Source organism: Bombina bombina, chromosome 3, assembly GCF_027579735.1.
Source record: "Bombina bombina isolate aBomBom1 chromosome 3, aBomBom1.pri, whole genome shotgun sequence".
Taxonomy (NCBI): domain Eukaryota; kingdom Metazoa; phylum Chordata; class Amphibia; order Anura; family Bombinatoridae; genus Bombina; species Bombina bombina.
Genome location: NC_069501.1, coordinates 1,034,757,874 through 1,034,763,895, shown reverse-complemented (window position 1 = coordinate 1,034,763,895; position 6,022 = coordinate 1,034,757,874).

Below are 6,022 nucleotides of genomic sequence, written 5' to 3'. Positions count from 1 at the left end.
TTCTATTCAGTCCAGGACTGGACTCTATCATCTCTACTGTTACTCAGAGAAAGGAGCCTTCCTTTACCAGGACAAGAACAACAGATCTAAGGGATGTCAGTCTTTGAGACTTGTCTGAACGAAAAAAGGAACGAAAATTCAGAGGTCAATCCTTCTTCCTAGCCCGAGCAGGCCATGGGTACTTGAAAGCCTCCCAGACTTGGAACAAGTCCAAACAGACTAAGAAACCTACAGATAACAAGTCTGCATGACTGGGATCAGATAGAGTAGGGGGTAGACTGTCTTTTTCTTTTAAACGCCTGGTTTCAGGACGTACAGGATCCCTGGGTGTTAGATGTTGTATCTCAAGGATACAAGATAGGATTCAAATCTCAACCTCCCAGGGGCAGGTTCCCCTTCTCCAGGATATCTTCAAGACCAGTGAAGAGGACAGCATTTTTAGATTGCGTCCAGGATCTATCTTCCCTGGGAGTAATAGTCCTGGTACCCACCTCGGAAAGAGGACTAGGGTTCTATTCCAACCTATTTGTGGTCCCCTAAAAGGAGGGGACATTCAGACCAATTTTAGACTGTGTCTCAACAAATTTTTCATGGTCCTTACCTTTAAAATTGAAACCATAATGTCAATTCTCCCTCTAATACAGGAGGGACAATTCATGACAACAATAGATCTGAAGCACGCCTACCTACATGTCCCAATTAATCAGGATCACTTTGTTTCTGAGATTTGCATTTCAGGATCAGCATTTCTAATTCATAGCTCTGCCGTTTGGCTTAGCTACTGCTCCAAGGATATTCACAAAGGTTCTGGGTGCTCTTCTAGCTGTAGCCAGATCAGGGTATTGCAGTAGCCCCTTACCTGGACGATATCTTGGTTCAGGCTCCATCTTTTCCTTTGGCAGAAGCACATTCAGAAACTCTTCTGAATCTGCTTTGGTCACATGGATGGAAGATAAACTTAGAAAAGAGTTCTCTGGTTCCCAGTACCAGGGTCTTTTTTTTGGCACAGTCATAGACTCTGTCCACATGATAATTTTTCTAACAGATCAAAGACTAAAGCTAATGGCGAGTTGTCTCGCTTCAGACCTCTCTAAGACCTTCAGTGGCTCATTGCATGGTAGTAATTGGAGTCCTGGTGTCCTGTATCAACATTTTATTCCTTTTGCTCGATTTCCTCTCAGACCTCTACAACTATGTATGCTGAGACAATGGAACAGCAATCATTTAGACCTGTCTCAGGCAATTATGTTGGACAACTTGATGAGAGGGTCTCTCTCTTGGTGGCTTTGTCAAGATCACTTGTCGATAGGCGCATGCTTCTTGAGGCCGTCCTGGGAGATTGGGACTACCGACGCCAGCCTCTCAGGCTGGGGAGCTGTCTGGATTCCCAGGAGGGCTCAGGCACTTTGGTACCAGGAAGAATCTTCCCTTCCAATTAACATTTTGAAACTTAGAGTGATTCACCATGCATTAATAGCATGGCCTCAGCTGGGTTTGACCCGGTAAATAAGATTTCAATCAGACAATATAACCTCGGTCTCCTACATTAATCATTAGGGAGGAACAAGGAGTTCCCTGGCGATGAAGGAGGTTTCCTTAAGCTTACAATGGGCGGAAGCTCACAACTGTGTTCCGTCAGCCATCCACATTCCTGGGGTGGACAACTGGGAAGTGGATTTTCTCAGCAGACAATCTTTTCATCTGGGAGAATGGTGTCTCGACCCTGAGGTGTTTGCAGAGATTTGTCTCAGATGGGGAACGCCAGAGATCGATCTCATGGCTTCTCGCCTAAATGCCAAGCTTCCCAGATATGGGTCAAAATCGAGGTATCCTCAAGCAGAGATAATAGATGTGTTGGCGGTTCCATGGAGGTTCAGTCTCATATACCTCTTCCCTCGGTTGGCTCTGCTACCTCGGGTAGTGGCTCGCATCAAACAGGAGCAAGCCCCAGTGATTCTCATAGCTCCATCCTGGCCTCGAAGGACCTGGTTTGCAGATCTAGTGAGAATGTCATCATTTTCTCCTTGGAGGTTAGCCTTTCGGAAGGACCTTCTAATTCTAGGCCCCTTCCTACATCAAAATCAAGATTCTCTGAGGCTGACTGTGTGGAGATTGAACATTAAGTTCTGTTCAAGAGAGGATTTTCTGAGAAGGTCATAGACACTTTGATCCAGGTTTGTAAGCTAGTTACTCGCCGCATATACCATAAGGTATGGAGGACTTATCTCCACTGGTTTCAGGAACGTAGTTTCCCATGGCACAAAGTTAAGGGTGCTCAAATCTTATCCTTTCTCCAAGACGGTTTGGAAAAGGGTCTTTCTGCCAGCTTTCTGAAGAGCCAGATATCAGCCTTATCGGTCTTGTTGCACAAGAGATTAGCTGATCTTCTGGATGTAAAATCCTTTGTTAAGGCTCTGACTAGAATCAGACCTGTCTTTAAACCAGTTGCTCCTCCTTGGAGCCTCAATCTTGTTCATCGTGTTTTGCAACAGGCTCCATTTGAGCCCATGCATTCTGTTGATATTAAGTTATCTTGGAAGGTTTTGTTTTTGTTAGCCATTTCCTCAGCTCGCAGAGTCTCTGAGATTTTGGCTTTACAGTGTGATTCCCTTTACCTTGTGTTTCATGCTGACAAGGCAGTGTTACGTACAAGGTTAGGATTCCTTCCTAAGGTTGTGTCAGATTGAAACATCAATCAGGAGATTGTGGTTCCTTCCCTGTGTCCAAATCCATATGCTAAGGAAAATTTACTCCATAATTTGGATGTAGTTTGTACCTTGAAGTTTTACCTTCAGGCTGCTAAGGAGTTCAGACAATCTTCATCCTTGTTTGTTCTGTATGCAGGTAAGCGCAGGGGTCAAAAGGCCACCGCGACTTCCTTGTCTTTTTGGTTGAGGAGTATCATCCGCTTAGCTTACAAGACAGCGGGTCAACAGCCTCCTGAGAGGATAACGGCTCATTCCACTAGGGTGTTTGCCTCTTCCTGGGCTTTTAAGAACGAAGCCTTTATGGATCAGATTTGTAAGGTGGCTACTTTGTCGTCCTTACACACTTTTTCAAAGTTCTACAAGTTTGAAGTGTTTACTTCGGCTGAAGCAGCTTTTGGGAGAAAGGTTTTGCAGGCTGTGGTGTCCTCAGATTGTGGTCCGCCAATTTTTTTAAGTTCCATCCTGTTAATTTTTCTTTCATGTAATTAACAAGAGTCCATGAGCTAGTGACGTATGGGATATACATTCCTACCAGGAGGGGCAAAGTTTCCCAAACCTTAAAATGCCTATAAATACACCCCTCACCACACCCACAAATCAGTTTTTACAAACTTTGCCTCCAAGGGAGGTGGTGAAGTAAGTTTGTGCTAGATTCTACGTTGATATGCGCTCCGCAGCAAGTTGGAGCCCGGTTTTCCTCTCAGCGTGCAGTGAATGTCAGAGGGATGTGAGGAGAGTATTGCCTATTGAATGCAGTGATCTCCTTCTACGGGGTCTATTTCATAAGGTTCTCTGTTATCGGTCGTAGAGATTCATCTCTTACCTCCCTTTTCAGATCGACGATATACTCTTATATTTACCATTTCCTCTACTGATTCTCGTTTCAGTACTGGTTTGGCTTTCTACAAACATGTAGATGAGTGTCCTGGGGTAAGTAAGTCTTATTTTCTGTGACACTCTAAGCTATGGTTGGGCACTTTATTTATAAAGTTCTAAATATATGTATTCAAACATTTATTTGCCTTGACTCAGAATGTTCAACTTTCCTTATTTCCAGACAGTCAGTTTCATATTTGGGATTATGCTTTAAATTATCATATTTTTTCTTACCTCAAAAATTTGACTTTTTTCCCTGTGGGCTGTTAGGCTCGCGGGGGCTGAAAATGCTTCATTTTATTGCGTCATTCTTGGCGCGGACTTTTTTGGCGCAAAAATTCTTTTCCGTTTCCGGCGTCATACGTGTCGCCGGAAGTTGCGTCATTTTTGACGTTATTTTGCGCAATGTCTGCGTTCCGGATGTGGCGTCATTTTTGGCGCCAAAAGCATTTAGGCGCCAAATAATGTGGGCGTCTTATTTGGCGCCAAAAAATATGGGCGTCGCTTTTGTCTCCACATTATTTCAGTCTCATTTTTCATTTGCTTCTGGTTGCTAGAAGCTTGATGTTTGGCATTTTTTTCCCATTCCTGAAACTGTCTTATAAGGAATTTGATCTATTTTGCTTTATATGTTGTTTTTTCTCTTACATATTGCAAGATGTCTCACGTTGCATCTGAGCCAGAAGATACTACAGGAAAACCACTGCCTGCTGGATCTACCAAAGCTAAGTGTATCTGCTGTAAACTTTTGGTAGCTATTCCTCCAGCTGTTGTTTGTAATAATTGTCATGACAAACTTGTTAAAGCAGATAATATTTCCTTTAGTGATGTACCATTGCCTGTTGCAGTTCCCTCAACATCTAAGGTGCAGAATGTTCCTGATAACATAAGAGATTTTGTTTCTGAATCCATAAAGAAGGCTTTGTCTGTTATTTCTCCTTCTAGTAAACGTAAAAAGTCTTTTAAATCTTCTCTCTCTACAGATGAATTTTTAAATGAACACCATCATTCTGATTCTTTGGACTCTTCTGGTTCAGAGGATTCTGTCTCAGAGATTGATGCTGATAAATCTTCATATTTATTTAAGATGGAATTTATTCGCTCTTTACTTAAAGAAGTACTAATTGCTTTAGAAATAGAGGATTCTAGTCCTCTTGATACTAATTCTATACGTTTGGATAAGGTTTTTAAAGCTCCTGCGGTTATTCCAGAAGTCTTTCCTGTTCCTAATGCTATTTCTGCAGTAATTGCTAAGGAATGGGATAAATTGGGTAATTCATTTACTCCTTCTAAACGTTTTAAGCAATTATATCCTGTTCCGCCTGACAGGTTAGAATTTTGGGACAAAATCCCTAAAGTTGATGGGGCTATTTCTACCCTTGCTAAACGTACTACCATTCCTACGTCAGATGGTACCTCGTTTAAGGATCCTTTAGATAGAAAAATTGAATCTTTTCTAAGAAAAGCTTATCTATGTTCAGGTAATCTTCTTAGACCTGCGATATCATTGGCTGATGTTGCTGCAGCTTCAACTTTTTGGTTGGAAACTCTAGCGCAACAAGTAACAAATCGTGATTCTCATGATATTATTATTCTTCTCCAGCATGCTAATAATTTCATCTGTGATGCCATTTTTGATATTATTAGAGTTGATGTTAGATTTATGTCTCTGGCTATCTTAGCCAGAAGAGCTTTATGGCTTAAGACTTGGAATGCTGATATGGCTTCTAAATCAACTCTACTTTCCATTTCTTTCCAGGGAAACAAATTATTTGGTTCTCAGTTGGATTCTATTATTTCAACTGTTACTGGTGGGAAAGGAACTTTTTTACCACAGGATAAAAAGTCTAAAGGTAAAAACAGGGCTAACAATCGTTTTCGTTCCTTTCGTTTCAACAAAGAACAAAAGCCTGATCCTTCGTCCTCAGGAGCAGTTTCAGTTTGGAAACCATCTCCAGTCTGGAATAAATCCAAGCCTGCTAGAAAGGCAAAGCCTGCTTCTAAGTTCACATGAAGGTACGGCCCTCATTCCAGTTCAGCTGGTAGGGGGCAGGTTACGTTTTTTCAAAGAAATTTGGATCAATTCTGTTCACAATCTTTGGATTCAGAACATTGTTTCAGAAGGGTACAGAATTGGTTTCAAGATGAGACCTCCTGCAAAGAGATTTTTTCTTTCCCATGTCCCAGTAAATCCAGTGAAAGCTCAAGCATTTCTGAATTGTGTTTCAGATCTAGAGTTGGCTGGAGTAATTATGCCAGTTCCAGTTCCGGAACAGGGGATGGGGTTTTATTCAAATCTCTTCATTGTACCAAAGAAGGAGAATTCCTTCAGACCAGTTCTGGATCTAAAATTATTGAATCGTTATGTAAGGATACCAACGTTCAAGATGGTAACTGTAAGGACTATATTGCCTTTTGTTCAGCAAGGGAATTATATG